The sequence below is a fragment of the Centropristis striata genome, chromosome 1, assembly GCF_030273125.1.
Source record: "Centropristis striata isolate RG_2023a ecotype Rhode Island chromosome 1, C.striata_1.0, whole genome shotgun sequence".
In the NCBI taxonomy this organism is placed as follows: domain Eukaryota; kingdom Metazoa; phylum Chordata; class Actinopteri; order Perciformes; family Serranidae; genus Centropristis; species Centropristis striata.
The window spans coordinates 16,185,441-16,210,774 of record NC_081517.1 but is presented as its reverse complement, the minus strand read 5'-3'; the positions used below and the strand labels follow the sequence as shown (position 1 = coordinate 16,210,774).

The 25,334-nt window shown below is 39.0% G+C and overlaps 1 protein-coding gene and 1 long non-coding RNA gene across 2 annotated transcripts in view; both read left to right on the top strand.

The window, feature by feature from the left end:
• LOC131975109 (uncharacterized) overlaps window positions 1-11,750 on the top strand; it is an 85,956-nt gene extending 74,206 nt beyond the window's left edge. Inside the window, exon 3 of the long non-coding RNA XR_009394700.1 lies at window positions 11,611-11,750. This is a non-coding gene — a long non-coding RNA (uncharacterized LOC131975109). The remainder of the gene's footprint in view (window positions 1-11,610) is intronic.
• A 108-nt stretch (window positions 11,751-11,858) lies between these two features.
• LOC131971205 (voltage-dependent T-type calcium channel subunit alpha-1I-like) overlaps window positions 11,859-25,334 on the top strand; it is a 239,409-nt gene continuing 225,933 nt past the window's right edge. Inside the window, exon 1 of the mRNA XM_059332527.1 lies at window positions 11,859-12,028. The gene's annotated coding sequence lies outside the window, so the exon portion shown is untranslated. The remainder of the gene's footprint in view (window positions 12,029-25,334) is intronic.

The following is a 25,334-nucleotide window of genomic DNA, read 5'->3' as shown; positions in this document are numbered from 1 at the left end:
CATTTTGTAAACAACTAATGATTTCCTTTGGGCATGACGAATGTGCTTGACTACACCAGCAACACTATTTGTATAGTGCTGCAACCTTCATGTGGTTTGGATAATTAATGGTTTCACATACAACTCTCAACAAGGATAAATCAGCTGTCAGCGAACATTAGAAATCACTCCATATTCACAGAGCTGAGAGAGCAAATTAAGTTAGACAAACAACAAATCAAGTTCAAATGATCTCATGTGGTTTTTTGAAAGGCGTTTTGTCAGCTCCTGATTACTGTTACAGGTAATGCACCAGGTAATATTTATTTTAGTTCCGGTCAGGCCGGGAGTGTTAGTGCCTTGCTCCACAGGGGATTGAACCCCTAACTGCCAGTACTCCTCCCTTGCTCTGCTCCCTCCTCAGTGGTTTAAAAATCAATTTATGAACCGAGCAAGTGTGCATGTTTGGTGTGAATGGGGGATAAGCGCTCGTTTGTCAGTGTTTGTTTCTCCATGGGAAAGTCGATGAGCAAACGGTTTGTGCTGTTAGCTGAAGGAAATGTCAATGGGGGATAGTAGGAGCAGCACTGGGCTCTACTGGGCCTGCTAAAGCCTTTCATCTGAGTTAGCCAACATCATTAAGAACCTGCTATATTTGCTTTTTGGTGCCTGCAGTTGGTAATGTGTGTTTGTCAGAAGCTGTGTGGGTATGAGGTACAGTCTTAATGAGTGTGTTTGGACCTGTTTCGCTGTGTTAATGCTCATCTGTCTAACCATGTATGCGTTACAGTTCGGTCTTGATTAGTCTGTGTATAATATATACCGTGTGTGTGTGTGTGTGTGTGTGTGTGTGTGTGTGTGTGTGTGTGTGTGTGTAAGAATGTGTCTAAGTGAGCCACAGGCCATTAAGCCTTCAGCGCGGTCTGGAGCTCGCTAATGAGGATCTGTGTCACATCAAAACACATCAACACTGGATCTAGTTAGGTAGCAGTTAGCTCTCCTTATGACACTCCAACAGCTAGCTAAAAAGTGTGACAGTGTGTGGTAATGTGGGCTATCCCTGGCTGTTTCTTTGCATTTCCTTTTATAGCGCATCACATTGTCGTCAGGCCTTGTTACTTAGGTGTTAGCCTTATATGCTAATATAGCTACAACAAACTACGTGTATGCATGTAGCAAATGGTTGCCTTTTGAATTGAAGATCCACAAAAATGGGACAAGAAACCTGAGGGAATGAGCATTTTCATTCAGCATTTAAAAATATGTTGTTCATTGTTATAAATTTGTCTTTATTGCTTTCATGTTGCACCAGTTGAAAACTTAAGATTTATTTTGGGCACAACTTACATTTCTAATTGAAGTGAAGATTGCAGCTTTGAAAACAATAAACTTATTTGACCTCTTAATCTTTAAAAAAAAAAAAGTCTGTGAAAAGTAATAAACAGTGAGTTACAGATAATTAAATAAAAAAAAAACAAGAAAAAAATGTAACATAAATCGATGAAAAGTCTTTTAGAAGAAAAAAAACTGAAAGAATGTGTCAGCAAAAGTTGCCAAACACTTAAAAAACACCGTCAAGTGACAGTAAACAACAGTAAGTTACAGATAATTGCATTAGTAGTAATTGAAATGCAAATAATTGTCTTAAACAAAGACATACCCCCCAAGCCAGAACACACACACACCCAAACACATTTTCACACACGCACACATTCATACAGGAAGTTCTGGATGTTGACCAGAACTACTTCTGCCTTCATGTTTATTTATTGTTTTGAATTATTGCAAATGTTTGTGGAATATAAACACACTAAGCAAATTACCTAAATTCATGCCAGTAAGCTGCTGCTGTGTATGTGTATGTGTACTGTATACAGTACATATTGTAGCTCTTATGCATTAGTCCGATTGGTGCTCAGAATACAATAAATCAAAACTATGAAGGAGAACTCACTCTATTCTTTTCTTTTTCCTTTATCGAGAGATATTTCACTTTACAGACTTGTAAAGTGTGTGTGTGTGAGTGTGAGTGTGAGTGTGAGTGTGTGTGTGTGTGTGTGTGTGTGTGTGTGATATATGGGCCAGCTGCTGACATGTGATCAGTAAAGGTCAACCCATGCCGTTAATCACACATCTAAGCCACTCGAACTAACAACACCATCTAGGCTGTGGCTGGGATGTTTTATTGCCTTTTAGCTGAACACATCCAAAGCAGAAAATCAGCTTTGGTGTTTAAGAGGAGAGCAGTAGTAAATTAATTAATTAATTTTGATTATCATCATAAACATAGAAAAAGGATCATGCTAGTTTAGTTAGTTTTCCCTTTCCTGCACAGTTATTGCCATTTCTAATAGCTTTACAATTGACTGTCCGCAATAGCTCCGCCCCCTCAGTTACGGTTGCTATGTACGTCAAGCTCCCTGGACTGTCAGCAGCCATAGCACAGACAGGCGATATTTTAGCGAGTGTTTTGTGATTCTTTTTGGAGTAATACAATATTGATATATACATAACAGGGCTGATCAATAACCTTTTTGCTCATAGCACTGGTCCTATAGAGGTACAGATAGTTTTTATGTGTAAGCACAATACACATGATCTCTAGCATTGGTATGTAACTATAGTTACAAACAACTCATCTATAGGGTCTCTTACATTGTTTAATCCTCATCCAACGCTCCTCTTGCATTTTGGTTCGACTCCTCCCGCTAATATCCAGCCTGTTCTCCTGTTAAAAACGTTGATATAGGTCGCATGTACAGGCAGCGAAAAATGAGCTATGTCGGTTGGTAGGGGGATGGGTCCAATCCAACAAGCAGCGGACTTTCACCCAGGAGACTGGGGTTCGCCTCCCGTGTGTAATCAAAAGTAAACCATTTTTACCTTAAGTTACGTGAATCACGTTTTTGAACGGAATTTACGTTTTTAACGTATATTGCAGCAGTCACGTGACCCTTATAACTACCTAATTTCTGGCATTTATGTACATATATTGACTGTTTAAACTGTCTTTTATAACGCTTTACGCCTTGCCCTAAACCTGAGGTCAGTGGGTTTTCCAACATAAATCCACAGAAACTGCAACTTTTTTTTTTTTACAACTGCGGACCGTACGTGTGAGCGATGTGATGTGCCCTGAAACGTGAGCAAGTGACATTTCACAGAGACAAAACTCTGGAGGGTTTTATGTTGTGGAAAGAAGCAGACTGTCACCAGAAAAGCCTGTAGGTTTCTCTGATATGAATTTTTGCTCCTGTGCTGTTGATGCTAGTTTGACAGAGTTTAAACATCAGACTGTAAATATTCCAACTTTCGTGCCTCCATGCTGTGTAGTACTGACACACGACCTCTTCTGCTGTTTCTGTTGGAGGGCTTTTTGCTAAAATCTATACCTGGTGTCAGAGTTACAAATCACCATTTCACTATGTTGCTCAGACCTCAAAGCTTGGCTTACATTCTTCTCTTAGTAACGGTTGCTAAGATAGGATTGTTTGAGGACCGTTCAAGGGAGGAGTCAACGGTCAATTGCTTAGTTTCTTGTTTATCCCTCAATCCTTAAAATGTAGTTATGACTTGGTAAAAAACAAATGTTTTATCTCAGCTTTGCAATAATGTGTCATTTTCATGGTTGCTCATGCTGTTGGGGGAAAAAAAGGGGGGCAAAATAAAACATTGTTTAATTCCACTGTCTGTTGTCCTAGTTAAATTACAGCCATTATTCAACAGTGTGATTCAGGAACATGGATCATTAGTTCAGATTTAACAAGGTGGCAGACGTGCACGTAGCCTGTGATGTTCTTCTAAATTAATTATTATTTTTTCAGGTCACTGGCAGTAAAATGTTGATGTGAGCGTGTGCTCTTCCTCTGTAAATTTCAATAATGAAATATTTTTTCTCAGCCTGTTGACATTTATTTTGAATAAACTGGGACATTATACCTCCTGTTTCTCTGACCACCTAAACCTCGTCTCGAGTAGCATTTAACCTCTTTTAGGCTTTGTGAGACTTTGTTTTTATCTTTCAGGCTGAGTTAATATATGTGTGCTTATTTTATCTCTGACAGATTAATGGGAGCCATGCCCCATCATCCATTACGTCTTCAGTGAGTCTCACCTTAGGCTTAGTAATTGAGGAATTGGATCATTAAAAAGTGTCTTATGCTACAAGTTCACTGCTACTTGAAAATATTCTGTTTTGTTTGGAGAGATAGCAATTTAATTAATTCAGCTCTTAATAAGTATGGCAAAGACATGCATGTCAATATTAGATGTAAATTGAATCCCATTGCTTAACGTCTTTACACACTTCTTTTATACATGTTAATATATCTTTTTTGAACTGTTGAAGTACTTTCACACAGAATGCATATGTAACGCAGGAAAAAATGCAATGTAAAGCAATGAGCTTTTGCACTGTAAACAAAGGCATCAACAGACAAATTCAAAACACAATCTGTAGTGTACTGAATTTTCTACTTTCAGCCTTAAAAAAGCAGTTGACTCCTTATCCGCTCCTTCCATTCTTTAATTTCACAATAAAAGTCTGAGACATACACACAGTAACTGATCACTAGAGAGAACTCAAATTGACTCATTTCAATCAATCATTTCGCTGAAAGGTAACTCAATAAAGTAGCTGAGACTATACAACAGCTTACCTGAGACAGACTTCCAGATGCTGCTCTGGGTAAATAGTATCCTGATAGTTTGTCTTCTGCAAATCCATTCCGGTCTTTTATCTAAGTATTGCACATTTGCATCCCCTTCGGTAAAATCAGACTGGTCTCCTCTCAAAAAACGTCAAAATAGGTTGTTTTTACAGGCAGAAAAACATGACTCATATTTACGTTTTAGACTACCATCTTGCTGACGTAGTAGTAGTGATGACACAGGCAAAAATGGCCCCCCAGGAGAACAGGGTTCATGTCCCGTGTGAAAACGAAAGTAAACGACTTTTAGCGTAACTTGCGTTTTTTTTCGTCACTTACATTTTTTTACACAACTTCTGTGGCTCATGTCACCCTCATAACTACTTAATTTACCTACATTTATTTTCTGTTTAAACTGTCTTTTATACTAGGACGTTTTTTGCCCCAAACCTAGGTCAGTGGTTTTATAGCCTAAATTCACAGAAACTGCAGCCTTTTTTACAACCGCAAACCGTCCGTGTATGTATAATGACGTGTGTGCTAATTTTAGAACTTGCCTCTCTGTACCTTGAGCTGAGAAACGCTCATATGTGTCATTTTGACAAACGCTCTTTTTTTCACCCTTTCTTTTATTTTAACTCTTAAAGGGCAATTTCTTTTAACCCTTTTTGTTTCTTTTACTTTTGTTAATCCTGTATTTTATTGCACTTTATGCACTTTTATGTGAAGCACTATGGTGCGGCTCAGCCGTCTGTAAATGCGATATAGAAGAAAAATTTAATTGACTTACATTTACATAGCCGATCTGTCAGCCCAGCCGATCTGGTACGTACACCTGCCTCCAGCTTTTCCTGCTGGAGCCCGCCGCTCCTCGCGGACCGGTCATATAGCCCATAGGGTTAAAGTTGGTGGACTGTAACCTGTAAAATCCATATTTTTATGAGGTATCCTTGTGGCCGTTAGCTGTAAAAATCCATAGATTAGCCACACCGTTGTATAAGCCGCAGAATCGAAAAATGGGGAAAAAGGCACGGCTTATAGTCCGAAAATTACGGTACTTCTCTTTTATCACCTGGATAAAACATCCACTTGAACTTCCCTTTATCTCTTTCTGTTTTTATTCAGTGTAAATTATTTCACTATTATGGTGATTAAGGAACACAGGGAGATACTTAAAATGATTCTGAAATCACATGTTGTTGCTCTGCTGGATGTGACCAGGTATCTTAGCGGTTATTTCTACCACGAGTCCTTTGAAAACAACAGCGAAGGTGGGCAGCCAGAATGACCTCACTCCTCTTCGCCTGATTGTGTCTCTTGTGGTCCGTGTTCAGTATCACTTCCAAGTGCATGAAAGTCATTGTGTCACACTGTATGCCCCAGGTGGTGTGCAGGGAATAGGCAGAACTATGCAGAGAACTGGAGTAAAGTGGCACCGAATAGCATTTTATCGGTGCTGCGGAGATTAGGAATGCACAGTGCAATCACGCTTATTAAAGTCCCTCTGTGGCCGAAAAAGTAGTAAATTTTAACTCCCCAACAAAGACACAGAAGTTTGGAACTTCTGGACACATTCACAATACAAAGTACCTTACTTGCTCTTGCTGTAAAGGACAATTCACAACAGCTGCAAACACAGCAGTGAAGCCAAAGCAATGTGTTGCTGCAGACAGTAAACAGCAGCTAGCCTGTCCCACTGGCCCTAATGAGTAGTAATGTGTCACCGACTCCTGCACTTTGCATTTTTAATAAGAAAAGGACTTTTTAATAGGGAAAGGCTGCCCAGATGTACTTTCTTTGCAGTGGTTTTCTGCCACTCTCCTGGCTAGATCACTTCCACATCTTATAGAATCCTGCAGAGCCGCTGGATTTGCAGCCTCTGGACATAAAGCCATTAACTCCTCACAGTCACTCATCCTCTGTTTGGCTTCAAAGGCGCCATTTAGGTTGTTTGGAAAAGTTTTGGGACATTACACCCAGGGCACCGAACACAAAGAAAACAAAGGCCTGGCTTTAACAGATTTTCACTTACATGCTCTGTCTTGTAACAGCTCTGCGACACTTAGCATCGTGTTGAACGGCTTCAATAAAACACAAATTTCTGACATTTATAGCTGGAGATTTACTTCCTTTGATCTATGTGTTTGCATGCATGATGGCTGCCTTGCATACCCTAGGGTCTGTTTGGAGCATTGGTTGTGCACATCCTCAAAAGATTTATGCTACGCATCTGCAAGATGCAGCACACACATTAAGGGTAGGGACAATACTTGCCATTGCCACCATTTGCTAACTTTAGGGACATTACATGCCATGTGTAATGACGCTGCCGTCACTTTTTCTGTTGTTATCTCAAAATTAACATTATAGAGCAGACCTGGGAACACCGCCTAATAGGTCTGCTCTATAATTTTGAGATAACAGCTTGAGGTTACCCGAAAAAATTAAAAATCAATGCAATGCATCACTTTTTTTATTAAGGCGATTTACATATGTGCGTGAGTTCCACAACAAAGACTGAGTTACCTTGTCAAAAACGCTTAATGCTTTTTGCATAAAGTTAATAAATTGCTGGTTAACTGCATAGTATACATGCTCTATATTGTTTTTGTGGTTTGAATGTATGTTGTGTTGATGGAGAATGGAAAAGTGAGATGATTGGAATTTTTTTATTTTTTTTTACTGCTATATTTTACTCAGTCAACATTATAATAACATATATTCTCACCAGTAGCAGCTCAAAACCTTAATTTACTGCATTTTATCAAGCGATGAAAATAATATTCAGCAGAATTTAGTCCAGAGTATTGGTCCAGCCTTCCGCAACCTTCACAATATCTCTTGTGACCCCTAGGAAAATGAATTGCCCACCCCTGCTATAGAGTCACCTTGTTTTTTGATTAAATCATACCAGTCCGGTATTTCTCTATAGACTGACTTCTCTGGTGGGCCCTCTAGTGGAATCCTCCAGTAACATGCCTTGTACATAGACAAATATATGAACAATTTGGTTCATGATGAAGCTGGTTGTCGTACGTTACACACTGTTAAAAAACCCAGTATATAACTGACCTGATGCTTTTCATATTTTAGCAATAACTAATGTATTGTTGCAGTATAGCTTGTGATTACAAGTGGCATTCTGTCCATCCAGCACATTGGATCCAACTGCACACTTCACCTTTAGAGAACATAGCAATGTGGGCCAATGGGGAGAGTGTTGGGTACTCCAGGTATGGTTCCTCATGTCCTTTAGGGGTCTTTTTCCCCCTAAGAAATATAAAAATAGTTTAATTTTGGGTGGCAACAATTCTCCCAGAAAGTCTTGTTTGAAGCTGCGTAAGATCAAAAACTCTTGGCTCTGAAAGAAATGCAGAGATGTGACATGAGAGTACTATCAATCATCTCAAAAGCAACATTTTTCCAAAATGCCAAACTATTCCTTTAACATATTGAGTGATTGACAGTAATACAACATGCACAACAGGACCGTAATTTTCAGTGAGCTGTTGATCAACAGTTAACTTGTTTTAATTGTCAGCAACATGCTGCACGCTTACATAAAACTGTTAGCATTCTGTTTTTCTATGTATTTATTTGTTTTAATTTCTCCGCTCCACGCGTTGCTTGTTTTTATGGCCTAGTTGTGTTCATCATTTCCTTTTTCTTGTAGGGATTGTATTACTCTGCTGCTGCAACAACCTAATTCCCCCACAGGGTTCGATAAAGATTTTATGTTATCTCACCAATGACTCGATGATTACTCTGCCAGATGCTGACATTTTTTTTGCATTAAGAAACTCCCTTTTCAGTCCCTGCTCTGATTTAGCAACAGTGCTTTTTATGTGCCTCTGGACAGGAGAGTGGTGGCTGCAGCCTCCATTTCAGCCATCATTACAACTTTTTGACTTAAGGCACAATATGGCTTATTGTGAGCAAGATCATGGACAAAATCCAAAACATTTTGAATTAACCATAAACTCTATTTGTACCACTTTTTCATACATATGTTTATGCAACTCCCCAAAGACCATCTTAAGATATTTGGCAATGTATGATCCTTACCGTTAATTTTTGTCTTTTAGATTTCTGTATAATGATATATTTTTTATACTTGCAGCTTCATTGATATTTTGTATTTGCACTCTTTTTTTACTTTCCACTGCAACTGCTACACGGCATTATCCCTTTGGATATATAAAGTCCCATTGTATCTTATCTCTTCATTGTTAGAATACGGTATTCCTCTTGACAAGATATTTCCTCTGTATCTCTGCTCTAATTAGCTAGCTTTCTTCTCTCTTTTGTGTAGCGTTGGCAGAGTTCATGCTGCACTTCCTCAGCCATTAACAAACTGATTCCATATTGCCTGTATAATAAACTCAAATTAAGTGTTATTTCCCCCTTCCTCTCTTTGTATTCATAAAAATAACCTGAAAACCAACTTGTACTGTAGCTCAAATGACCACAGTCTTACTTTAAAGACCTCTGGAAGCTCTCGTCTATGACTCAAGTGGACATGAGCTTTCAGTGGCTTTTACTGAGAATTGTTCGTTCTGCTCACTCATTGGAAATCCATGAGCAGGTGCCACTCAATCATATCAGACTCCGGCTCCTTCTATTCTCTCTCCAGCTTCACAGTATTGATTCCTCTCAACACTAAGCCAGTGACTAAACCACTGAACTCTCCTCCCAACATGGTTTTTCCTAACTCCTTCATTTCTCTTTTACAACTTCTTATTTTTGTGCTCCGACTCTTGATTCTTTCAGGGATGAAACTTTAAAAAGTTTTACATTTGAGAAATAGCACGTGTTATCTGGATCATGTCCTTAAGAGATTGGATTACCACAAAATCTAAGGTTATGATCCATGTCATTAAACAGGCAACACGTTCTTCTACCTAAATGACAGAAGAGGTCCTGTGTCAGTACCACAAGTCACGACACGTATTTAAGTAACGCTGCTCGCGTTTAACGGCTTGCAGTACAGCGGTGCAATCTAAAAAAAGCACACACATCGCACATTCACGGTTGTAAAAAAGGCTGCAGTTTCTGTGAATTTATATTGCAAACCACTGACCTAGGTTTAGGGCGAAAACTTCCTGGTAAGGCATCACAAAAGACAGTTTAATCTGTAAATAAATGTACGTAAATGCCTGAAGGGAAGTAGTTACGAGGGTCACTTGACTACCACAAGTTACTCAAAAAACGTAGGTTAAACAAACGTAACTTAAATTAAAAATCATTTACTTTTGTTATGCTGTCAATCACTACTACGTCAGCAAGATGGACAAATTGCAGTGGACGGTGAAATACATAAATATAGCTTGTTTTTTGCTGCCTGTACACAACCTACACTGACGTTTTTGAGGGGAGAACAGGCTGTAAACAAGTCTTGTGTTTACTTTAATTCACTGATTTGTGTGTGTGGAGGTCTCTTCATGTTTGCACCATAAAACTTTTGGTTAAATTTCTAAACTTTAAATCTTTCTCTCTACAGTTTAGCCCTCCATCCAGAATAAAACAGCAGTTGTCGCCTCAAGACTGAGCTTCTCTAAACCAGTTTCCAGATACATCTTTAAAAGATGGCTTGATGTTTTAGCGTGTATGAGGAAAACTGAGCTTTAGCAAAACAACGACGTTAGCCAGCCCAGTGAGGGCTGACGGCTGAGTGGCAGTAGAGTTAAAATAGACTTTCTGTCGCCTCACACCTTCTCTGTGATCACTCATTCATGTTGTCAGCAAAGCCAAATACAAAGCAGAGCTGTTGTTAAAGACCTCGACTGAAGCTGACGACGGTTTTTAAATATTGATTGTATCACTTCGCTGCAGCAGCTTGGGACTGACTGCTAGTATTTGTCTGATTAAATAACACTTTCATACTTGTTCAATTGTCTGACAGCAGGAACAGAAAAAAATGCAAATTACAACAACAATATACTGTACATTTGCTCACATCATGACATACTTGAGGTGACTACAAAGAGTGAGAGGGGTCATTTCTTCTTAGTCTTATTCTGTCTATTGTTGTGTATATGCTCTTGCAAGATAATAAGTTCCCTTATAGTATAAATGAAGTATCTGTCTGTCTGTCTGTCTAAACAGCTGTGTCTGTAGCTTTCAAGTTGTTTGCACTGCAACTAAGTTAACACAATTTTCATTTGTTCAAACCTTTATCTGCAGTCACTTATTTTAAATGTCAATAAAGCCAAATAATCAGCACAGGGCTCTTCAATATTCTGCATGCATGTTATATAGAATAATAGTAACAATAGCTGGGGTGTCTGTCCCTCAATGTAGACATAAGAGAGGCCTTTGATGGACCATGGTTTGCACTCCATCTTCCATTTTTATTCACAATGAGGGCAATATTTCCATACTTTTGGCCACCCTACCTTGGTGTATTCTCTCCAGAGTGAGGGTTAAATAACCGTCTGGAGCCAACAAAAGTGCACATGTATGACTTCTTCATGATGTCACAACATAAAAACAAAGCAACGTTGAGCCCAGCCGTTAACTTTTCTCTAAAGTGCTGGCGTGAAACTCTGTGTCAGTTTTTATTTGATGATGATAAGCAGAGTAAAACCGGACATGAGGTCAAATATATTTAGTATAAAATATATAACTAGATGTTATCCTCATTTTACTTCTAATATGTATTTTTGCAACCAACATTTAAAATTCTTCAATGAGTGTTTTGAAAGTAAAAAAAGGTAATTTTCAAAATCTGATTTCATGTTTGTTTTGATTCTTTTGGGTTCAAAGTATTGATCCAGTAAGTCAATGTGAAAACGCATGGGAAAACATTTCTAAGTGGCAGAATGAAAAGTATTCAATTATGACTCCTAAGAGTGAAGCTCAGTGTTGTTTATCCTGACATATGGATTTCTGATTTGTGCATTGATTTGTTTCTCAGGTCAATAAAGTGCTGTGTAGATTTAAATTCTTCCCTCTGTGTCTTCTCTGTTTTTCCTCATACCAGACCGTTGCGTTGCCATGACGAGCGAGGAGGAGGAGGGCCCCAACGTTGCAACACCAACAGCAACAACACCATCAGCGGCAGCCATCTCCAGGGCAACAACAGCCATAGCCAGGGGCGACAGCGATGATGCCGTCACTTCCTCCTCCCCCCGCCGGCCCTCCCCGTACCGCCTCCCGCGCCCCACGAAAAAGGAGGAGAAAGAGGAGGAAATAGAGGAGGAAGGGATTATTGAGGAAGAGAGGATTGAGAAGGATGAGGAGGATGAGGTGGTGGAGTGTGATGACGACGATGACGACGATGACAGCAGCGATACCAGTGTGTTAGTGGTGCCCTACCCTGAGCTGGCACCTGTGGTCTTCTTCTGCCTCAAGCAGACAACCTGTCCTCGGACCTGGTGCATCCGCTTGGTCACCAGCCCATATCCTTTACATATGATTTACAAATGATGGTAGCTTCAGTTTATGGATTGTCTCCAAAAGTGCTGTCTTTAATATCTTAATCTGTCATTCAGAATTCTTCCATTTCTGGAATATAAATTAAGATATATAATTTATTTCAAAAAGTTTATTTTCCATTAGTAAGGGATGGATTGAGCTGTGAGTTAACACCATTTGCAACAAGTTCAGAACAGCATCAGGTGGTGTTTAGCAGGTTTGATCCAAGTCCAGATGGTTATTAGTATGGATGACATCCACGACCAGTTTAACTGAAACTTTTGCAGCTATTTTTCCGCTGTAGATCTGACATATTCTGCGCAAGACATGTGAGCTGTATCTATCAACCTCTGAAAAAACAGAGTAAATATTACACAATTATGGTGTTAAAAATACCTATATTCTATAGAAATGTAAGAGGAGACACATCGCCATTTATGTCCAGCTGATCACCTCATAAAGCCTAATTAAAGACCATACTAAAAATACATATATATATATATCTACAGTATATATATATATATATATATATACATATATAAATATAAGCTCTATTAAAATTCAAACTAAAACAACAATAAAAGATAATAATAAAAAAAAAATTATAGCAAAAATATAGAAAGATAAACCCAGTTTAAAGCAAGACTTCACAAGTAGGTATTGAGTTTGTTTTTAAAAATATCAACATTCTCTGCTTCCAAGATGCATTTTAGAACCAAGTGTAAACAGGGTTTAGCAGCTCCTTCACTTATGTGTCTGCAGCATCAGAGCATAATTCAAAAATAATTGTAGTGCAGTACAAACTTTACATGCATGAATTCAAAGTGAGTTTCAAGGAGTTTAGTGTGACCAGAGATCATGCATTGATCCTGAAAGGTTTGGTGGATCCACTGTGAGGGAGGTGATCCTCAGCCAGAACTGTAGGTGTTTAAGGCTTCCTGTTAAAACTCTACACTAGGTTGTGTGGGACTTTGTCTGTAGGTGTCTTTTGTGTATAGTTTTTGCATTCTATCATATCCATGTACACACACAAACACACACACATTGTAGCTATGCCTCTGTAAGAATTGACAGTAGTGCCAGATTACAGTAGAGTGCGTTAGCTGCCTCCAGGTTCAGCAGATTCTGCTTATCAAGCTTCTTAAGAGCAGCTCTCACAGTAAGCCATGTGTGACTCACACACTTACACTCAAACTTCCCAAACACAGAGTTTATCCGTAAGTAGTAACACCTCTGAGTGAAGAGAGTAGAATGAGTGTGTGGAAACAGCAGAGGTATGACTGACTTGTTGAGATTCATTGAAGCAGGAAGAAGGGAACATTAAAAAGGATAAGGGAAACGGCAGAGACAGATGAATAAAGGGAAAGTGGGAGGCAGAGAAGGAGACAACAAGGAGATGGAGAGAAAAAGGAAAGAGGAATTAAGGCATGCTGACAGAAAGACATAAAGGTGGGCAGGAGGAACAAGGAGAGAGACCAAAGAGACTGTCAATGATAGTGCTTAAGGGCGTTACAGCGGAGAAGGAATTCAGCAATATGTACATTTGTGGTTGTTTGCAGAAGCATATGTCTGAAACAGCCATGATGTGTGCTTTTGTCCCATAAATAAGGGACATCATTCTCTCCCCAGGGATGAAGGCAGCTGACAGAAGTGATTCCTGACACAGTGAGAATATTCGAGATAGATGTGGGTTTTTTTGTAGACATTCTGCACTTCTTACCTTTCCATTCAGCAGACATCACATCAGCTTGTGGTTGGGCCTGACATGAATTTATAACCAAGCAGAGAGACAGAGGCAGAAAAAGAGTTAGAGTTGCTTAATAGGCAAGACATTCATTCAGATCTAAGTGGAGTGTCTTAAGTCAGAGAGAAAACAGTTGGCTTTGTCTGCTATTTGATCCTCTCTCTTCTGTCTGTCGCTCCCGCTGTCTCTTTCTGTGTTTCTGTTACAAGCTCACAAGTGAATTAAGTATAATTTTCTCCACCAGACTAAGCTCATGAGTCTGTTACTGTGGTGCAATTGTGGTGATGGCACAAAAGTCAGAGATTTATGTCAGAAAGCAAGCAGGGAGTTGTTAATCTGGACTCTTCTCGTCAACATGATAAGAACTAACTTGAAGGCAACACTTGCTGCAAAGCATTAGGCGTCAAAAACTGTAAAGCCTTGTATTCTCATATTAAGTCTGTAAAGCACAGGTGTTGTGCTGTTCAGTCTGATCTGGTGGACTCTGCTCAGTGGGGAGAGCGGCAAGCTGTACTGTACTTAGGTGCAATTTTGAGATACTTTACTTGAGTATTTCCATTTTATGTAACTTTATACTTCTACTCCACTACATTTTGAGGGAAATATTGTAGTTTTTACTCCACTACATTTAGGTGAAAGCTTTAGTTACTTTGAGGTTGATACTTAACATGAACAATATGATCAATTTAAAGTGACAATTCAATTTAAAAACAACAACAACAATTAAATGTCACAACAGTATATTAAGTAGTTTAAATGAGCCTTACCTTGAGAAAATAAAAACGCTGCTTACATAATGCATCAATAATAATAATATAATAATATATTTGGGATGTATAAAAGTATCTGAGTGGGTCCATTCTGCATATTTACTTTTAATATTCTAAGTACATTTTGAGGCTGCTACTTTTGTACTTTTACTTCAGTAAGGTTTGAATGCAGGACTTTTAATTGTAGTGTAGTCATTTCACAGTGTGGTATTAGTACTATTACTTAAGTAAGGGATTTGAATATTTTTTTCACCGCTGTGTGTTAGTATTAGCACATTTAACAGTTAGCAGCGTTGCTAATAGTTAAGTCAGATGCATATTTAAGTATACAGATTCAAGTTGAGTTGTTCAGGCCAAGCCTTGCATTGTTTCAGCCACTCTTCCGGTCAGCAAAAAAAAAAGATTAACAAAATTGTCAGTTTTTCAATCATTCAACATTTATGTTGCTATTAGCCCCTTTCAGACTGTTGCGATATTTGCGCCTCTGTGACTTTTCACCTTCAGTCTGAACGTCCCAGAGGTGTAATGGGGGGACCAAGTGATCATCTGGCTCTGTACCACCTTCGGAGGTCATAACAGAGGCTTTACATTAGTGACAGAAAATACGCAACATATGTTATTTGTGCTACCAACACCAGGGTAATAATGAGAGAGGAAGTGGACCGCATCATCAGAAACACGCCTCTCACTTGCAGAACAACTTTGCTGAGTCAGTAGAATCTCTTCAGTGAGAAACAGCACGACTGGCAGTTTTTCCACCTTCATTGTTTTGAATGCACTTTGCGCTGCCATCACTTATTGTACACAGCTCTACTGTCTCTTCCCACCTATTTCTACTATGCCGGATTGCAATGTGAATTCACTGACTGTGGCCGACTGTTGCAGAATCAGTATGAATGTCCTGAGGCATAATGACGGCAGAGCTTGTTAAGAAACTTTTTCAGAAACGCAGTATGAAAATTGCTATTGTTGTAGCTGGTGTTGTAGCCTTGCTCTGCTACTAACAGGATTTGTCTATAGATTGTTTGCTCAAGGAGGTCTTCAGAGGTATGAACATGTTATCATACAGAGTGAGGATAACCTTAAAGTCTGCCATGAACAAACTGCCGGTTTACACCAAAGCTCAGCATTCAATTAAGTCACTGTAGTTGAATGAGAGGAAATATGAGTGAATGTAGGGGTGTGTGTGTGTATTTGTGTGTACATGTGTGTGTGTCATTCCCTAAAAAGAAAAGGCTTGTATTGACCAGGTCCACTTTCTCATATTGTGAGTTCAGTTTGAGTGGGGCTGTGCATTGATCCACAAGTGAAATCCTCGTTGTGTGTGAATAGATTCTGTCGACTCCTGGAACTTGTCAGCATGCTTGTTGTGTAGATTTGCTTCACTTTACTTTGTAAGGATATTGGTAAAATCTGAGTGAAGACTGTGGTTGTGAAATTGAAAAGGGGAAAAAATGAAAAACTTCTCAGATCTGCCTTGTTATGATGCAATTATATTATTGATTTCACAAATGGATGAGTGAAAAAGGAAGGGAATACTGTAATAATAATGCGTGAAACTGTCTAAAATTGCCTCAATACTTTTCAAAACTGTTGTATGATTTGAGGAAAGCATGCTTCTTCAAAGTCCTATCAATTATCTTCCCAGCCCAGGCATTATTTTAATAGTTTTTGCCATCATTGCTCTTGATTATGATAGCATTTTACTCAGATACTGTCTGGGGATGCAGCAGCTGTGATGCAGTCATCAGTCACACAAGTTGTTTACCAAAGTATGCATCATGTGTGTCCCTAATAATGTATCTTACCAACAAATGGAGACTGCTCCTTGCAGAATGTCTTGTGTTCAGGGTTTTTTTCTTTGTCTTAGAGCTCCATATCCCTCTTCAGTCTCTAACCGCTAACAGTCAGACGGATGAGGTCAAGAGCGGTCGGTGCAGCAATAGTGGTGCGGGTGGAAATTGAAAATTTTACTTTACAGCTGAGTGAACCGTAGGGACCTGGTAAAAAATCTAAGGGCACTCTAACAAAATCAAGAAGTTTAACTGGAAAGAAAGAGCTTTCATCACGAGAAAGATAAATGGGCACACTCAGAGAAGAAAGGGTTCAAGTTAAAGAGTTTAGTTTAGAAAAGTAAGAGTTTTAAGGAAAGCCCATTGTTCGCCAGTTATTAGTGCTTAAGGAGTTCTGAGTGCTGGCTCAGCTCCCCTGCCTCTCCTTCTCCCTCTGTCTCTATCGCTCTTCTTCACCCCTTCCCTCCTAGACAGCAAATCATTTGTAGTTTTCATTGTGTTAAATCATTTTGCAGAGGCAGAGAGAGGCCGTCAGTAAGGCAGAGCGGGATAGTTGGTGGTGAACATTAAAAAAGAATGCCTCTGGCTGTACGCAATGATCGACAGATCAGACTTTTGTCGCTCTGCACTTATTCTAAAACGCTGTCAGATATAATTCTTCCATTTAACTCCTGGCTTTTATTTTTGCATCAATTTTTTGTTGCTTCCTGCAGCTGGTCGGCCTCTGTGTTACTTATCTGCTTATTTTAATATGACTGCCCAGGTCCGTCACTCATCCAAGCTAATGCATGCCCAAAAAATCTCATTTCACAGCAGTTTCACTCTGTTTTGTTTCTCAACAATTCCTGCCACATTAGATAAGAAAGATAAGATAAGATAACTGTTGTACAGATGTAGATATCAGTGATTGAAGCACTACTTATATCAGTGAAGGTAAACTAGATCTTCTAAACACCCAATAAACTGGCAGAGTATATTAGATACAGATAGATTAGATACAATTGATTCAGCATCATTCCTGTCATAAATGTTTTTACTACAGGTGTCCAATTCCAAGGGCAATAATTGCACTTATATAGCTTCTTGTTAGATATGTTATTCATGCAAATTGAGCTGTACTACATTTTACGTATATATACTTGAAAGTAGAACCAGAAATGTACACCTGTTTCAAATGTCATCAGCCAATCAAATGGGTGACAATTTGTTATTACTGCAATTAAATTGTTTCAGATGGGGAAAACTGCACCTAGCTGCACCCACATTGAAATTACTTGGTTAGGTTTAGGCAACAAAGCTATTTGGCTAGGTTTATGAAAAATCTTGTTTTGGGTTTAAATAAGTGTGTTTGTTACGCAAATAGTTATTATGTAACTTAAGTACATTACGTATGTGATGTAGTGGTGAAAGTGTTTGTTTGACCCAATCTCTCCCGACACAGACTTTGTCACACTTTATACTACGTCACCTGACTTACTCCTTTGCTTCGCTAAAAACCACCTATCAATTTTGAACCATCGAGCACTGACCCATATTACAAATAGATGATAACTGCCTACTGAGCCCATTAGGAGGTAGAGGGCCAAACTGCCTCAAATCTATGCAACCGATAACATCCATTTCATGGGCAAATAACATTCAAGTGAAAGGATGCTCTATTTGGGCGTAAGAGTAGAAACATTAATTCTTTTTTAAAGTGCACTTCTTATAGACAGCCTTTTTGCCAAGTCATGAAACAGCAGTTGTTAGAATTAGCAGCACACTGTGGCTGCAACAGCAAAACTATGAATAGCTTAACACAGGAACATGTCTGGGTGGGTGCACAGCTGTAATTATCCCAGGAATAATGTTAAAGTGATGATTTCCGGTGCCCTAAAAAACACAGTTGTTAATGCTCCTCAGAGCAGTATCTTGGATATTTTTAACACTGTAATGAACTCCTTGAGACTATTTTATGAGAAAAGGCTGCTTGTTCTGCTGATCCCACTAAGAATCAACAGCCTGGTCTGCAGCTCTGAGCAGCCTATTGTTGCTGCTTTAAATATCAATAGATTAAGGAGATTAATATCAATAATTTCCAGGTAATTTATAATAAACATTACACACATATGATGAACAGTAATACAAAAATAATAAACACATTTGTTAATTTTCATTATCTTTGGATGTTTTACATGAATATGACAGTGGGATATATTTTTTAAATTAGTATGCAGATAGGAAATCTGTTAACTAAACTGTAAATTAAAGCACAGTTTAAGTGAATGTTTTAGTGTACTAGCAGAAAAACACAGAAAATACACTGCATAAATGTGCTCTTTCACGGCAAGTGACTCAAAAAATACAATTAAGGCAGCAAAAACCAGTGAAGAGCTGCCAACTGGCAGTCAGACAGATTTAGATTTTACACTCATTTTACAGGGGATCATTAGATTCAATGTTCATATCAATAACTGTGTTTAATTAAGCTTGAGTAGACCTTCCATCCATCCATTTTCATTCGCTTATCCGTGGCTGGGTCGTGGGGGCAAAGTAAGCAAAGTACCCAGACCTCCCTCTCCTCGCCCACAAAATCCTGCTCCTTCTGGGGGACCCTGAGGCGTTCCCAGACCACGCAAGAAATATAATCCCTGCAGCGTGTTCTTGGTCTTCCCCGGGGCCTCCTACCAGGCAGACGTGTGCACAACACCTCCCATTAGAGGTGCCCGGAACACCTCTAATGGGAGGTGTCCTTACCAGATGCCTGAACGACCTCAGCTATGGAAAGGAAACATTCATTTAACTTGAAAAAAAAGCCCACATTGTTTCCTCCAGCCACTATTTTCAGCAGTATGCTTTATGTAGCTACAACAAAAACTTTATTTGATTAAATCTTAGCCCCATTTCTACCCAAAGGCATTCATCCATGTTGTATTATATTGAAAGTGGTGGTTGGAGACCACTTGTAAACAATAAACTTGGTTCACTGAATCGGAAAACCAGGGAAATGTTTAAGGGAAATGCTTTAGTTGGAACCGAGGTTCTGCACAGTATTCAAGCTGAGGTGCTGCCAACAGTCTTACCATCCTTGTGAAATTGCTATTTGTTTTTGCTAAATTGTACATTTCCCATGCTGAATAACTGCAAAGTTGCATAAGAAATGAAACGTCAAGGCAAACTTGTCACGGTCTGTGGTTTCTCCTCTCTCCTTTGTACAACAAAGCGGTTTCCAACAGGGAGTACTGTCATTGTATCCACATCTGTGTGATTCCACTGATGCTGGGCTGAAAGTGAAGACAGAGTGGAGTGCAGAGCTGCAAATATCATGTTAACCAGCTCTCAGGCAGAAACGCTGCCGTGTTCATTCACATAGAGAAAGGATAATTAGAGCAGCATGGGGGAGGGAATAATAGAGATCATTTGAAAGCCTGAGATGTAAAATGCTGCTCTTCACATCTAAACCTGTACCTGTGGATTGAAAAGAAGGAAGCAAGGGAGATAGAGGCAGAGATAATGACAGATAGGGAAGAGATGCAGGCTGTGAAGAAGGAAACAGAGCATGTGGAGTGAATATATATTCTGCTCCAAACCAAGTCTGATGGCGAGGGAAGGTCAGATTAATAGCTTCCAATTCACTTTCAATCTCCTCTGGACCAACACATGTGGCCCTCCGTGCCACCGGCAGTATTTCACATACACACTCTCTCACACAAAGTTTCACATGGACAAATATCTACAGATGCATACACACAAAACTATATTCAGAAATAATCGAGCCTCTGTTTTTGTCCTCTGTGTCAATAGAAATAAAAGGTTAATGATAATAATAATTATAATTATAATAATAATTATACATTTTATTTATAGAACGCTTTTCAGGAAGTTTAAAGACACTTTACGAATTAATAAGCACAATTTTAAATAAACAACATCAAAAAAACATTTTTTTATAGGTCAGACGAGATATAGTCAATGGTGAAGAATAACTAAGTCCATTTACTCAAGTAATGTACTAATGTAAAATTTGTAGGTACTTGTACTTTAGTTGAGTATTTCCATTGTATGCAACTTTATTCTTCTACTTGACTACATTTAGAGGCAAATATTATACTTTTTACTCCACTACACAACATAAAAAACATAACTTTAAAGTGATTAGACATTTTTTTTTAAATTAAACCTCATAAGAGTATATAAAATAGTTTAAATGAGTCCTACCTTGAGATAATTCAAAAGCTGCTTAAATAATGCATCAGTTATAATAATCCAATAATATATTTGGAATATAAACAATCTGAGGGGGTCCATTCTGCATAATGAATGCTTTTACTTTTGATCATTTAAGTACATTTTGATGCTGATACTTTTGTACTTTTACTTCAGTAAGTTTTGAATGCAGGACTTTTACTTGTTCTGGAGTCATTCTGCATTCTGCTTGGGAGGTGGTAGGGAGAGGAGGTTTGCATTGGAGGAACAGAGTTTGCAGGAGGGGGCGTGGTAGTGGAGCAGGTCGGATAGGATAGGAGTGGGCCTGGTGACATATGATGAGTATGAACAGTAGGGAACCAAGCACCGAACCCTGGGGGACGCCTTGGGAGAGAGGAGCAGTGCAGTAGATGCGGTTGTTGATGTAGATGAATCAAACCTGTTTGATATTTTGCTCATATACTTTTGTTCAAGGTCAGTCTTGGGGTTATATCTCTAATCATCCCACTGGTCATGTGATGGCAGGATAACGGAAGCCTTTCATGGACCATTTGGACAAGGTCTGGCCCCTGAAATTATATGAGCTTCAAATGTAGCATGCATAAATTGCATCAAGATAATTACAATTTAATTAATGTACGATGGGGGTGGTCATATAGATTAAGCTGGGTCATGGATATTTCATCATGTTGTCATTTTCCAATGCTCCCTACCAGGACAATGAGATTTAGCCACATTCATTGCAAATTCTGGAATAATCATTAGACACAAGAGGATGGCTATGAAACACCCCTTGGTTTATGTGATTGGATGATAATTGGATTAATGCAGCTATCTTCTACAAGATGTCTGCTCAACAAAATCAGTTTAATTGGTAAATTAATTTGCTGGCAGTGGCCGCAGGTGTTTCCTTTAATAATGTCTAAAGATACTTTTTGTGCTTGGCAGGCAAAGCATCCTGCCAGATTGTGTACTGCAGCATTTGAACACAGCATAATCTGAGTGAGCAGAAGCCCGATTGGCCACACTGGAGTTTTGGTAAAGTGCCCACATTGTATATATTTTTATTCCAAGTCAGATAAAGATGGATGGTGTTTTTAATGTGTTCTTGTTTTACATACACCTGTGAAGCCCTTTGAAGCTGTAATTGCAGTCCATATGAACAACGTTGATTTGACAAGATGTGACTACTTCTGGCAGGGCATCATAGGATGACATTGCATTGCTGCCACTCTTGGCATATGTCTATGCAGCCTCCATCTGCTTTGGTTGTGTTTATTGGTTGTGTTGCATCATGGAGGATTTTTAATTGACATTGGGATGTTCAGGATGGGACATGCTTCTCATGACTGCACAGATGCAGACTGGTCTCCCCTCAAAAACACCAACCCAATCGGTCGTTTATACTGTCCTCTCCTACTCTCTAGTGGCTGTAGTAATTCCGAATTACAGCGAGGCGCTGTATAAAGCACAGAAGTTGCACTCAGGGTGGTTGAGGGTTGGAGGATTGGTCAAACAGAACCAAACCTGGTAATCATGTCTTATGTGGAAACAAAAGTAAGCGATGTGATTCAAACTTCACTGAACTTCCTTGGATCACATTTTTACGTAACTATGTCACTTTTGGTAGTCAAGTTGTCTTTGTAACTTTTTTACTTCTGGCAATTGCATACTTTTATTTACTGTTTAAACTGTCTTTTTTGCCCTGAACCTATACAAGTGGTTACGTAGCCTAAATTCAACAAAACTGCAGCCTTTTTTTGATAACAGTGAATCTATGTTTTTGTAGATGTCATGTCGTCCTTGTAACTCACTTCTGGCATTTATGTACATTTTTTTACTTATTAAACTTCTTTTATAACGCCTTTTTTACAACCGCGAACCATAAGTATATGTATAATGACTTGTCTCTATTTTATTTCTGTGAAGTGCTCATATGGGTCGTTATGTGTGGTAAACAACCTATTCTGTCATTGGAGATCTTGTTGACAGACGTCAACATGCTTGGGGTTTGTTTGGAGATGGTTCCATGGCTGTTATGTTTTTATGTATAAAACATTGTCAGCAGTTCTTTACTGTTTTAAATGTGCCTGACTGACTGGATCCACCAATCAGCTTGTTTAACTCAGATGCATTGTTGCGATTTAAAAGGTGTGTACATTTGCTCATCTTCGAGCTTCAGTGACCTATGGTTACCCCTGACACCCCCTGCAGAGCTGTTAGTAGATATGTGTATCTTTGGAGAACCATGAAGGTGTTTTTAGACAGCAGCTAGTTGCAAAACCAGTGTTCCATATATTAAATCTGTGGCAGCTGCCATGACGGCTCCTAGCTATTTGTTATCTGACCTTGTGATATACCACAGGTAGCTGCTATCCAATATATCCATATATCCATTCTGATCACACAGCTAAATTGAGCAGGTTGTAGCTTGGAGGAAATCATGTCTTTATTGATAAAAAGTATTGGAAACTAGTCGAAACATTGTAATAATTGTCCCACACAGGATTATCCGCGGCTCATGTTGATTCGTCATTGATCTGTAAGAGGTGTATGATTCAAGGAACTCAGATAAAGCTCCTGCTTTGTTTCCCTTGCTGTAGATTCAGTGGTTGTCATGGTCACACAGCTAGCAAGATGAAAAAGTTGAATCATCCTGAGCTCTGAACGCAGCAGCAGCATCCTCATTCCTTCTTCTGACCGCGGTGGTATACATGCTGTTTACATTGACACAGTGGAGGCGGCAGCTGCAACAACTTGCTGTCTGAAAGCACCTTAATTCCAGCCGAACTTGTAATGCTTTCTGGCAGAAGCAGTGCATGAGAGTTTGTCTTCACTGCTTTGATGATTAAATCTATCATTGCAATGCTGTTTAAATACAGTATATACAAACAGATTGTTCTCATTCCAAGGCTGTCAAATACTAATGTTTTGTCATGGCCCTGGGTGTCTGAGACTAACAAACTGTATGAGACACACCATACTTTCAAGTATCTCTAATGTAAACCCATTTGCAGCACTATTAAACACTCAAAGCACAAGAAGTCTGGTGACGTAGTATAAAGAGCAACAAAGTCCATGTAGGGAGGAAGACAGAGTGGATGAATATATCCAACAAACACATAACTTTCACTCAGAAGGATGCGGTTTGTGTCTTGTGTGACACCAAAAGACAATGTTGCATGTAACTAAACTACTTTAACCCGAATCTCATTGTTATCTGAACCTAAACAATTTTTTTTGTTTTAAATCACAACATGGTTAAAGCTGCGAGTGAAGTGGAATGTCAGAGTTTGATTTATTGGGCCAAATGTGACACCAAGGGGTCCTTATAAAGCTTGAGCTGGGAATGAGAACAGTTTGATACAACATGTGAACCAATACGTTTATATCTAATCTCTAACCAGTGACACTTTATGTAGTGCAACATTAATTTACTTGCATTTGGCTGAAACTTTGAGCATTGATGTATCTCTCACTGCTGCACTAAAGCACTTAAAAGTACCCTGCTTGAATTCCTATAGGGGAACTATAATTGTTGCCCAAAACTAAATGGAGTGTTTACCAATTGACTCAGAGGAGGTGTTCATCAGTCAGAGGGGATGACATGTTTACTGGCATCTGATTTAAAAAAAAAATAGATTTTGCCTGCCAATGTTTCTTTCTCTCATTCAGACTGAGGTCTGATTGAGATACTAATGAGGTTTTGTTCAGTGTGTATTTCACTAGAATACATCTGAATTGTTGAGCTATAGAGTGTTCGTATCAGGGTTCGTGCGGGTGCTTGAAATCCTTGAAAATGCTTTAATTTAAATGTTGTATTTTCAAGGTTTAAAAAGTGCTTGTATTTTGGATAAAGTGCTTGTAAATGCTTGAAATTCTTACTGTATTTCTCTTGCCATCTGACTATATCCACCTATAGACTATATATAATTACATGTTCAATGTAAGAAATAATGAGTAGCCTATCTGAACTGAAGACCGTTCCTCCTAAAAGTGTAATACCATTGTTGTTGGTATGGTCCAGTGAAATCTCCCCCTTTTAGTATGTAAGTACTCATCTAAAACATGCAATTTACAAAAGGTGTAAGATACTGGAAAAGCTTAAATTGACGTTGAAAGTCCTTGAAAAATGCTTGAATTTGACCACTGCTAAAGTGTACAAACCCTGTTGTATGCAGTGGTCAGTGTTTCTACCTATAGAAACAGACACGGCTTGTGGCTGTGTTGCCAGGGGGAATAAAACTGACAGCTAGTTTTCCTCTTTGGGACACTCCTCTCTCAAGCAGCGGGGATGAAGTGTAAACTTATTTATGAAGACACGGTGAAATGGACAGTGTTGAAGCTGTCAACAGCAGTGATGGGGGGGGGGGCGGGGGGGGGGGGAGGAGAGACATCTTCTGTCTTTTCTTCGGCCTCTCGTTATTCTTCATACTCCTTCTTTCTACCGCGACATCACCAGCTCACTACCGTGGACATCTTCTGTCTTTTCTTCGGCCTCTCGTTATTCTTCATACTCCTTCTTTCTACCGCTGTCTCACATTGCTTTTCTTTAGCACTCTCCCATGCTCTCCCAGCAGCTGTGCTTATGCAAATGCTGGTATTAATCATTATGCTAATGTGACTGTTAATCGCTATGCTAATGTCACTGTACCTACCCGTCAAGGCTGCATACAAGGACCTGTCTCTTCTCTTCTCCTTTGCTCCCTCTATCTCTTCATGGATTCAATCTTTCAGTTTATATTCAAAATATTAAATCCAATATTCGTACATTTCAAATGATTTTTTTTCTACTCTC